Source organism: Schistocerca nitens, chromosome 1 (genome assembly GCF_023898315.1).
Source record: "Schistocerca nitens isolate TAMUIC-IGC-003100 chromosome 1, iqSchNite1.1, whole genome shotgun sequence".
Taxonomy (NCBI): domain Eukaryota; kingdom Metazoa; phylum Arthropoda; class Insecta; order Orthoptera; family Acrididae; genus Schistocerca; species Schistocerca nitens.
In genome coordinates, this window is record NC_064614.1 from 1,089,200,478 (window position 1) to 1,089,212,385 (window position 11,908).

General features: G+C 47.1%; 1 pseudogene; it reads right to left on the minus strand.

Annotated features, from left to right (window-relative positions):
• Positions 1 to 6,112: 6,112 nt before the first annotated feature.
• LOC126206673 (5S ribosomal RNA) lies at positions 6,113 to 6,230 on the minus strand (annotated as a pseudogene).
• Between the last annotated feature and the right edge of the window lie 5,678 nt (positions 6,231 to 11,908).

The window sequence follows — 11,908 nt, forward strand, 5'->3', positions numbered from 1 at the left end:
GATTTCAATCGGCGCAATGTCCTTTCCGTTCAAAAACCGAATAACTGCGCGCAATTCGCACTTGGCGGTAACATCCAACGGGAGCTCCATTCTCAACGGCTGCCAAGCCGAGACTGAGCGCCTCAGCGCGGCGTGCGCATGTTTACACACTGCGTATGAAACACTCTTCATAACAGTGTGACCAACTGCCACACAAACAGGGTTCTGTGCTTATAAAAAAATAGGACACTTTACTTTCGGGATTACCCTCGTATATAAGTTGACCTTCCTCACTTTGGTAGCTGTATGGGTCGTATGTTGAAAAAGCTTACAGCAGGCTGAGGCGAGACATGCTTAAATACGCCTGCGACAGGGGGGAGAGGGGAGGGCAGGCTCCTTTCTCCTCTTTCCCCTCGACCCCGCGCCAGCGTTATTACTAATCGCTATATTACTGGCAGTCCAAAAAATATTGCCTTGCATCCCTGTATATACATCAGAGCTTTCCAAACCACTGTGAAGTGCATGGTATGGGTGCTTCGCATTGTACCAGTTATTAAGGCTTCTTTCCGTTCCATTCACGTACGGAGAGTGCGAAAAATGATTCCCGAAACGCTTCAGTGCGCTCTGCAGTTAGTTTAACCTTGTCCTCGTCATCCGTGCGGGAACGAAACGTAGGGGGTTGCTGTATATTCGAAGATTCATCACTTCAAGCTGGTTCGGTATTGCCTGCGTGTATCTTGAAGCGTTTGCCACTTAAGTTTCCTCAGCATCCACGTGACACTCTCCCGTGGCGTAGACAAACCTGTGACCATTTGTGCTGTCCCCTTATGTATAAATTCAGTGTCTCCTGTTAGTCCTGTTCAATACGGATCCCACACACCTGGGCCACATTCTGGGATGGATTGCAAGAGTGTTGCGTTAGATCTTAATGATGAACATGAAACACTTAGCTTCCGGATAGGACTGTGTACAAGAACTATGGTTCGACTTTAAAATAGTAGTTGACCTTACACTTGATAAGTACATACCTAGTGGGACAGTTTATGATGGAAGGGAACATCCATGGTATACAATATCTGAAAATCAAATTACAAAGAAACATAGACTCCTGCATGGCTGAAATAAATGCTTTAAACTCTCAAGAGGGTGACGCGTCAAGCCTTCATCTATTAAGACTATTGAAAGGTCTCTCAACAAACGCAAAGAAATTCTGGTCATTTTTACTGGCTGTTGTATTGTATTGTATATTAACCTGGGCCCTAGAAACGACGGAGAGTCTCCGTCCCCGCCGCAGCCGCAGTGGTCCGCAACCCCACGACGGCTAACTGAGTCCATTTCACCCCTCCGCCGCCCCACACCGAAGCCAGGGTTATTATGCGGTTCGGCCCCCGGTGGACCCCTCAGGGAACGCCTCACACCAGACGAGTGTAACCCCTATGTTTGCGTGGTAGAGTAATGGTGGTGTAGGCGTACGTGGAGAACTTGTTTGTGCAGCAATCGCCGGCATAGTGTAACTGAGGCGGAATAAGGGGAACCAGCCCGCATTCGCCGAGGCAGATGGAAAACCACCTAAAAACCATCCACACACTGGCTGGTTCACCGGACCTCGACGAAGTCCTCCGGGCGGGTTCGTGCCGGGGACCAGGCGCTCCTTCACGCCCGGAAAACCGTGCATTACACCGCACGGCCAACCGGGCGGGCATACTGGCTGTTAGTGGTACCAAATTTAGTATCCAGACATTTATGCAGGATGGAGGGACTGTAACTGAAGGCAGCTATGCAAAGGCAGAGTGCTGAACTCAACAATCAAATATTTTCTTAGAACGGAAAGTCCAAGAGAACAGCATTAATTTAAATTTGGCGCCACTGGAAAGATGACTGATATAAATATTAGCGTTCCTTGGGCTGAGAAACAGCTGAAATCGGTAGTACTGAGCAAAGCCCAAGAGAACAGCGCAGCCCCTCTCATATTGTATACCGAATGTGAAACTGAATTAACTCCTCTTTTAATGTAATACTCCGCGAATCCCTAAAAAACTGGATTAAGACAGAAAATGAAATAAGTCATACTTTTCTCGTGGTAGAGTTCCGAACTCCTCTTTGATGATTCGGTGAAATCGCCGCGAACATGCATTATGATTGCTGCCCGAGTACCTGAAAGCCATTAGTCTAAATATGAGGATTGATGAACCGCGTGCTTAAATTTCTTTATCCAAATGTGATCGGTTCCTGTGGTACGTTGCACCGTCATCAGGCCTGATGACGGTGCAGCGTATCAACAAATCGCTAGTGGTGGTGGTGGTTAGTGTTTAACGTCCCGTCGACAACGAGGTCATTAGAGACGGAGCGCAAGCTCGGGTTAGGGAAGGATTGGGAAGGAAATTGGCCGTGCCCTTTCAAAGGAACCATCCCGGCATTTGCCTGAAACGGTTTAGGGAAATCACGGAAAACCTAAATCAGGATGGCCGGAGACGGGATTGAACCGTCGTCCTCCAGAATGCGAGTCCAGTGTGCTAACCACTGCGCCACCTCGCTCGGTCAAATCGCTAGTATTTGAGGGAAGAAATTTATATACACAATCCTCGTATACCGGCCACCTGCCGTCCCACTTCCAATAGGAGATGGATATACGCAATACTCTAGAGTGCGATTCAGATCTTAACAATCACTCAGGCCCATTCGGAATTCGTGAAGTAATTTTTTTTCCGCTGTTTTCAATCGCACGCCTAGCTGACGTCAGTCTGTTTTGAAGAAATATTGAACAGTCGTTTATGTCTCACACATAATAATCTAAGGAGAATATATCCGCTTTCACTATTGTTTTGAGCAGTGAGGTAAAGATTTCCATCCTGCAGCAACACATCCTTATCTCGGCTCATTGCCTCAATGAGTAATGTACAGATTTAGCTTACTACACTTTCACGGAACTATCGAGCCATTAATTTCGAAGTCGTTATTCTATAATTCCTGGAAATGTGCGGCTTCCCTACACAGCAAAGTCCTGGGCGACGTCCGTATCGGAAAAACAATTAAGGGTCGGATTCGCTTCTCAAGTATCTCTCGAGAACTGGGAGCATTTTGTCTACAAGGGAAGATACAGAATGGCATTGTCTACCATTAAAGATTTATAGCCATCGACCCGAAGATTCAGGCTTTCCAGAGGCGGCTCTAAAACATATTAAGGGGATGTTCCTTTTTTCCTTGAATCCGCAAACCACTTTAAAAGTACACGGCAGAGGGTACAATGTTCTAATATTAGCCACCTTCCGTCGTATTCCATTCGCTTAAGGAACGAGTAACAAGCAAAGGTCATTTTGTTTCTGTACCGGCCATAATCTTATTTAATTTATTTTCATGGTCCCTGTGCGAGATATGAGTTTAGAGGCAGGAGAATTCAAAAAATGTTCAAATATGTGTGAAATCTTATGGGACTTATCTGCTAAGGTCATTAGTCCCTGAGCTTACACACTACTTAACCCAAATTATCCTAAGGACAAACACACACTCTCATGCCCAAGGGAGGACTCGAACCTCCGCCGGGACCAGCCGCACAGTCCATGATTGCAGCAGAAATGCCCTGTCGTCATCAAACATCAGTCTTCTAAGTTAACACAATATGGTTTCACGAAAACAAGGTAGCCTATCTTCTAAAGTTGCACACTTAAGTCGTCTTAGTGCCCTTGTTACGTTTTGCAAATGGTCTATGCTGACGTGATTCGAGCATTTCAGCACGATTCCGTATTAATTCGACGTCTGCTTGTGACACAGATATCACAGTGCTCCACATGCACACATTAAATATGTAATACGTTCCCTTTTTCTTTAACGTCAAAATTTGTTTCTGTTGTAACTCCTTATCGTATTTCAGACCTCTTTCTGTTCCATATATGTGCACAAAATGTGCGCTGATGACTTAACAGATGGAAATACACTCCTGGAAATGGAAAAAAGAACACATTGACACCGGTGTGTCAGACCCACCATACTTGCTCCGGACACTGCGAGAGGGCTGTACAAGCAATGATCACACGCACGGCACAGCGGACACACCAGGAACCGCGGTGTTGGCCGTCGAATGGCGCTAGCTGCGCAGCATTTGTGCACCGCCGCCGTCAGTGTCAGCCAGTTTGCCGTGGCATACGGAGCTCCATCGCAGTCTTTAACACTGGTAGCATGCCGCGACAGCGTCGACGTGAACCGTATGTGCAGTTGACGGACTTTGAGCGAGGGCGTATAGTGGGCATGCGGGAGGCCGGGTGGACGTACCGCCGAATTGCTCAACACGTGGGGCGTGAGGTCTCCACAGTACATCGATGTTGTCGCCAGTGGTCGGCGGAAGGTGCACGTGCCCGTCGACCTGGGACCGGACCGCAGCGACGCACGGATGCACGCCAAGACCGTAGGATCCAACGCAGTGCCGTAGGGGACCGCACCGCCACTTCCCAGCAAATTAGGGACACTGTTGCTCCTGGGGTATCGGCGAGGACCATTCGCAACCGTCTCCATGAAGCTGGGCTACGGTCCCGCACACCGTTAGGCCGTCTTCCGCTCACGCCCCAACATCGTGCAGCCCGCCTCCAGTGGTGTCGCGACAGGCGTGAATGGAGGGACGAATGGAGACGTGTCGTCTTCAGCGATGAGAGTCGCTTCTGCCTTGGTGCCAATGATGGTCGTATGCGTGTTTGGCGCCGTGCAGGTGAGCGCCACAATCAGGACTGCATACGACCGAGGCACACAGGGCCAACACCCGGCATCATGGTGTGGGGAGCGATCTCCTACACTGGCCGTACACCACTGGTGATCGTCGAGGGGACACTGAATAGTGCACGGTACATCCAAACCGTCATCGAACCCATCGTTCTACCATTCCTAGACCGGCAAGGGAACTTGCTGTTCCAACAGGACAATGCACGTCCGCATGTATCCCGTGCCACCCAACGTGCTCTAGAAGGTGTAAGTCAACTACCCTGGCCAGCAAGATCTCCGGATCTGTCCCCCATTGAGCATGTTTGGGACTGGATGAAGCGTCGTCTCACGCGGTCTGCACGTCCAGCACGAACGCTGGTCCAACTGAGGCGCCAGGTGGAAATGGCATGGCAAGCCGTTCCACAGGACTACATCCAGCATCTCTACGATCGTCTCCATGGGAGAATAGCAGCCTGCATTGCTGCGAAAGGTGGATATACACTGTACTAGTGCCGACATTGTGCATGCTCTGTTGCCTGTGTCTATGTGCCTGTGGTTCTGTCAGTGTGATCATGTGATGTATCTGACCCCAGGAATGTGTCAATAAAGTTTCCCCTTCCTGGGACAATGAATTCACGGTGTTCTTATTTCAATTTCCAGGAGTGTAGCATGTGCCTTAAGGAATGGCGACCTTCCTTGCAACAAGTGAATTGCAATCATACAGAATAACGGCTTTGTAGATACTCCGTTATAATGAACTTCTCTCTTCCCTTGTGTATTTAATAGTATTAAAAGAGACTTATCCACTCCATGAGGCAAAACGCAGCACGATTAAATGGTTCAAATGGCACTGAGCACTATGGGACTTAACATCTGAGGTCATCAGTCCCCTAGAACTTAGAACTACTTAAGCCTAACTAACCTAAGGACATCACACACATCCATGCTCGAGGCAGGATTCGAACCTGCGACCGTAGCGGTCGCGCGGTTCCAGACTGTAGCGCCTAGAACCGGCAGCACGAGTATTTCCTACTAAAAGACATACATTTAACAGTGTGTTGATACATTAGCTGTTGTTTAAAAAAAGATGTCACATGCCATCATGCCTACCGGAAAAGTACTCTATACGCTGAAGCACTGACCTACAGTCATACAACGGTTTCCTTAGTAGACGACCGTTACACGAATATTTCGTCACTGTTCCTTTTACAGACGTGTCACACAGTGATCAACCAGAACATTAAGCTTTCCATCTTCAGGCCACAAGTGGCCCGTGGGGATCATCCTATCGCCGTGTCATCCTCAGATGAAGATGGGGATAGGAGGGGCGTGAGGTCAGCTCACCACTCTCCCGGTCGTGATGATAAGTTTTCTTTGATCGGAGCCGCTACTATTCGGTCGAGTAGCTCCTCAATTGGCATCACGAGGCTGAGTGCAACCCTAAAAATGGAAACAACGCATGGCGGCCCGGATGGTCACCCATCCAAGTGCCGGCCATGCCCGACAGAGCTTAACTTCGGTGATCTGACAGGAACCGGTGTATCCACTGCGGCAAGGCCGTTGCCCCAGAGCATTAATACCGCCTACCTAATAGCCACTATGCCCACCTGTGGCACAGGTAACAGCGGTGACGCGTCGTGGCATGGAAGTAATGAGGCCTTGGTAGGTCACTGGACGGAGATGGCATCACATTTGCACATATAAGTCATCTCATTCCCTTAAATTCCGGTGAGGGAGGCGACGAGCTCCGATGCTACGTTCAATCAGATACCAGATGTGTCAGTCGGGTTCAGATCCTCCGAGGTGGGAGGCCAGCTCATCAACTAGAGCTCTCCACTATGTTCCTCGAACCTCTCCATCACACTCCTGGCCTTGTGGCATGGCGCATTGTCTTTCTGAAAAGTGCCACTGCCATCGGAAGACATGATTGTCATGAAGGGGTGTACGTGGTCTGCAACCAGTGTACCATACACCTTGGCCGTCATGGTGCACTGCATCAGCTACACTGGACCCATGGATGTCCACGTGTGTATTTCCCAGACCATAATGTAACCGTCGCCAGCTTTTCTCCGTCCTGCAGTACGGGTGTCAAAGGGCTGCTCTCCTGCAAGACGACGGAGTCGCACCCTCCGATCAGATTGATGAAGAAGATAACAGGATTCATCAGACCATGCAACGCTCTACCGCTACGGCAGCGTCCAGTGCCGATAGTCATGTGGCCAGTTTAGTCGTAGTACCGGTTTCGTAGTGTTAACATAGGCACGTGCATGGGTCGTCAGTTGCGGAGGCCCATGGTTATACTCCTCATCGCTCCTTCATCATGACACTTTTCTCGAGCGTCACCTCGCACCACCATTACACCATCGCATCAACGTTCAAGAGTGTCTGTATTTTAACAGTAACATAAAATCATCATGAGTTTTAAAAACCATCAGTATTTTCATCCATGGGTATTTTATACATTCTTGATTATTGTTTTTATGTAATAATAGTCACTATCGTCCACCTACGTATTTTTTGACGAAATCATCTCTTATCGTCACCTTTTGTATGTTTTAATCATTTCAAATACAGTTTCTCTACACTTTGGCTGAAGAGCGGCTTCGTCTGCTCCCAAAGAAAAAGAAAAAAAAGCTCACTACAGCCAGTTTTATTCCGTGACAAAGAATGGTTGAGATCATCGAAAGCCTGAAATTTTATCCGAATTTGACGAGGCACGCAAACTGAGAAATTTTGCAGCAAGACAAGTGTTCACAGAGAGAAGAGTGCGACGGCGCCTGGAGCACCACGGACTGTCAGCTCGTTGACCATTGTTGCCGCTTCGCTTCACTCTTCAACAGAGGGGCGACGAAAGTATGGCGAACAACGGCAACAATGGTCACAAGAGAGGCACCAGGTCATACGTCCCTCCTGTCGATGTGAAGAGATCCGGGACTCGTGTGAAAACGCGCCCTGCTGATGCACCCTTGTGCTGTTACGTTGTTTGGCGCACAACTGTCGCCGCGCCTCTACGTGCTGACGCGTCAAGGGAAGTGGTAATTGCGAAACCACTCTGGCGTAGGAGCAGCGAGAGCCGTTATGGCTCCGAGTAGTGGCCTCCTGAATCGATAGACCCCATAATGGCATGGCAATCGAGGCATCACGAGCGACAATGTCAACCGCTGTCATACTTTTACAGGTGCTGGTAAATACTACTTCTTCTTACACAAGGCCTAACATGTTCTCCTCATAAGAAACCAACTTTCAAATGCGACTTGCAATTCCTCGCTTGCGTTTCTCCAACACACTAAGTGCCGTTGCCCTGAAATACTGACCATTTGCATACCGAAACATGTGGTGGACTTACGACGGAGCAAGCTCGGGTTGAACATAGATGAGGGAGGAATTTTGGGCGGTTTCGTTTCACAGCAAGAAAGATTGGTGTTTAACATCCCGATGGCAAGGGTCATTAAATATCAAGAATCAGCTTCTCAGTATACATAAACGATTTTTCAACTAGGAACAGCAGCACAGTTACAGGTACTAGCTTATGATACTGCTTTTTATAAGAAAGGGTCATTTTTGGGAGATAGTAAAATCCATATTGACTGGGAGAAATTTTCAGGTTGATACAATGAATGGCAGCCATTTCAGATGTGAAATAAGTGTAATGTCACGCCTTTAACAAACATAAAAAAACTGCTAGTAGCCGATTACAAAATAGGTGCTGAACAGCTTGAGTATATCGCATCGCACGTATAATTTGGTTGGTTAGTAGGTTAGGTGGTTGTTGAGTAGACCAAAGAGCGAAGTCATCGGCCCCATCAGATTTGGGAATGATGGAAAAGAAAGTCGGCCGTACACATTCAAAGGAACTATCCCGGCATTTGCCTAAAGCTGTTTAGGGAAATCACGGAAAACCTAAATCAGGATGGCCGGCCGCGGGTTTGAACCGTCGTCTTCCCGAATGCGAGTCCAGTGTGCTAACTACTGACCCACCTCGCCCGGTACGTGTAAGTATTTAGGGGTAATAAGAAGAAGCAATGTGAAACGAGAAGGAGTATTAGGAGGTGATAATGAAAGATTTAGGTTTGTTGAAGAAAAACTTAGGAAACTTGCGAGGTGCCGGGGCTAAGCAGTGTATTTAACACTAAATTCTTGAATCTACATCTGTAAATGATGCTCTAAGCCCCCCCTATTCTAACTCCGACTTTTGCTGTTGCACAAGGATGAAAAAAAATATACGCGCACTGACTGTAAGCAGCCCTGCAAGTGGAGTAGAAAAGAGTTTGGCCCCTGCAATAATTTAATTTGATAAATAAGTTAAATAAAGGCAAGTTTCATTAACCTAGTGAGGAATGATAGGTTTACTCTACCGATTAACAGAATGAAAGTTCTGTGCAAAATAACAATATGATTTATTACGACTAAACACAAAATACTAAACCAAAACACATGACACATTTACAATACATTAAATTGGCTCGGATTGGAAACACAAACAAACGCTATAAAGGTGAAGTTGTCCCTAACTTAGATCGTGAGGTTTAAGACGAAGTGGTATGTGGAGCCAATTCCTTTCCACTCCAATCTCGAGAGAGACACACAGCTAACCCCACAGTAATTGCTGCTACTCAAGACAGAACAAAGTTAGAAAAGGATGAACAGGCGCGCTCTGCTGAGCTCTGATTATCACCTAGGAAAATCCCTATCTGCCGGTGCTGCGGACGTACATTACCAAACTGTCTTCTTATCTCCCAGAACACGATCTGGCGTAACGCAGGCGAGGGCTGGTTGCTTCGACGTCCTCGACCGAAAGGCGACTGCCGACTCTCCACAAGAGCACCCCTACAGGCCGAACACAGAACATTCCCGCCCCCACGACAGTGGCCGTGGTTACGTTCCAATCAGCAACTCGAAAACCGGCGGAAATTCCACTCCATTGCCGGAGCACTACCATTCCACCAATGGAGATTCTTGGCGCCAATTTCTGTGCTGATTTTGCAGAAAGTGCGGGAATTTTCCCGCCACAACTGCGTGGGTACACAAGTCATTCCCACGCCTCGCTGGTAGCCCGCCAGAAAGTGTTTTCGCAAAGTTTCTCCGAAGTAACGGAACCTCTAGCCCAGCCGCTACTTCACACCCCAGCGGGCGTGTCTCTTGACAATGTCGGCGTCTGCAAAGCATTCACTCGACTGCCTCACACACGTCGGCTTAACTCTCTCCAGTTCCACAAGCCCGTCTGTCACCGGACCACCCGGGTGACGAGAGACGCTGCGTGGGAAGTCCGCGTGTTAAGGAAAAGCAAACCTTCCACCGCATGCAACTAGAGAGGAGAATCGTAAGATAGAAATATGAGAGGGGGCTCATGCCACCTCTCAAACTGCATTAAAGATGCTAGTGTGACCAGTCATACAGAATTGTTCCTGAGTTAGGAATCGTTGTCAAGAAAGTATCACTGTAGGTATCGAAAGAATTCAGAGAGACTCTGCTAGGATCATAACAGATCGATATAGGCCATATGAAAGTATAACAGAGATACTCGGCGAGCTTAAACGTGAATCTTTGGAAGGAAGACGACGTAGTGCCAGCGAAACCCTGTTGTGTAAATTCTTTCTGCAGGAAGATTGCGTGAACATTCTGCTGTCATTTTCGTATACGGGAATAGAACAGAAAATTCCCAATATAAACATGAACTAGCTCACGCCATTCACTGCACAGTGTTTTGCGGAGTATACAGACTGCCCCGGGAGGCATGGCCAACATTCAGGGGTATTACAGGAACTATAGTTCGAAGCAAAATAAATAAGGTAAACATGAGCTCTTAAATGCATAACTTACGAGCTACGAGCACTTACTTCATCTTCGATACTGTGAATCAAAAATCCTACACTGCAAGCTTTTCGCTTTCCATATTTTGGGATGAGGTCATGTGGACCGAAACAAGAAAAAATCGTGCATTGAACATTGGCCCTAAAGTGCATGCCTTAAGAGCTGTGAGCACTTTTTCAATAAAAGAAATGTTTTTTTTTACTGTAGCGGACATGAACAAATGCTCATAACTCTTAAGTTAAGCTCTCTAGAGCCCATGTTTACAAGACCCTTTTTTTTTTTTTTTTTTTTTTTCGAGTGATCGTTTCCGTTCTATCGTTGAATTTTGAACATTTCTCCTGGTACACCCTGTATATGTAAATGTAGCTTTACACAAAGAGACGTTACAGCGACATATTCCCATCTCCACGCTGTTTTCTGAAAACAGTTACAGTAATATGTTAAAGTGACGAAAAGCATCTTTCATTGTATACGCTAACAGGTCATAAGATATGCTGCTAGAATACTGCAGTTTATTGATGCAACCCGCATGTAAGTTGGTTCGAGGGTTATGTGTTTCTTAATCGAACTAACACCAGAATTCAGGGAGATGAGTGGCAGCTAGGCTTAGTCAAAACTGAAACTTCCTGGTAGATTAAAACTCAGTGCCGGACCGAGACTCGAACTCGGGACCTTTTCCTTTCGAGGGCAAGTGCTCTACCGACTGAGCTACCCAAGCACGACTCGCGTGACGAGTGGCGGTTGTGGGAGGCTCTGGTATGGTAAAGAGAGATGAAGTTGGGTCCCAGCGATGGGGAGTAAGTGGCGTCTCGAATGTTCTACAAGCTTAACTTACGAATACTGCAGTCGAAAAAAAGCAAGGTGCAGTTTGCAGGGAGACAAATCCCTTGTCAGCAGCAGGATGGATTCGTTCCACTTCCTGCAGGTTGAGAGAAAAGGAATAGACAATCAGCAAGAACATGGTTTGCATGAGAAAAAGAAATCCTATAACTTTCGCAAGAGCTGCTCTGAGCAAGCTGTAATCGTCGTTGGCGCTAACAAAGGTGGTGTGCGAAACTTAGGCCGAAAATAAGTTACACAGGATATGTCGCTGCCAAGTAACGTAGCTCGATGAAGCTAGGACTATACATAGAAACAACTGCTACACTATAGTGTAGAAAGAAAGGAAAGAAATATGCTATGAAACAAACAGAAATGACACTTTCTTTGAAAGACGATAATTACACTGAAGCCATCGCGATGTATGATTGTCCCCAGTGTGGGGCGGCGGGTGGAATATTTATTTACTGTTGCATAAATGTTTGTTCGAATGTAGAAACACTTCCCGGCCGATTATCCATATGTGGGGCGGCAGGTGGAATAATGTTGTTTAAAATGTTCCTATTATTTAGAATGTTATTTATGCTGTCTTTCGCCGTTCTCAACACTGGCT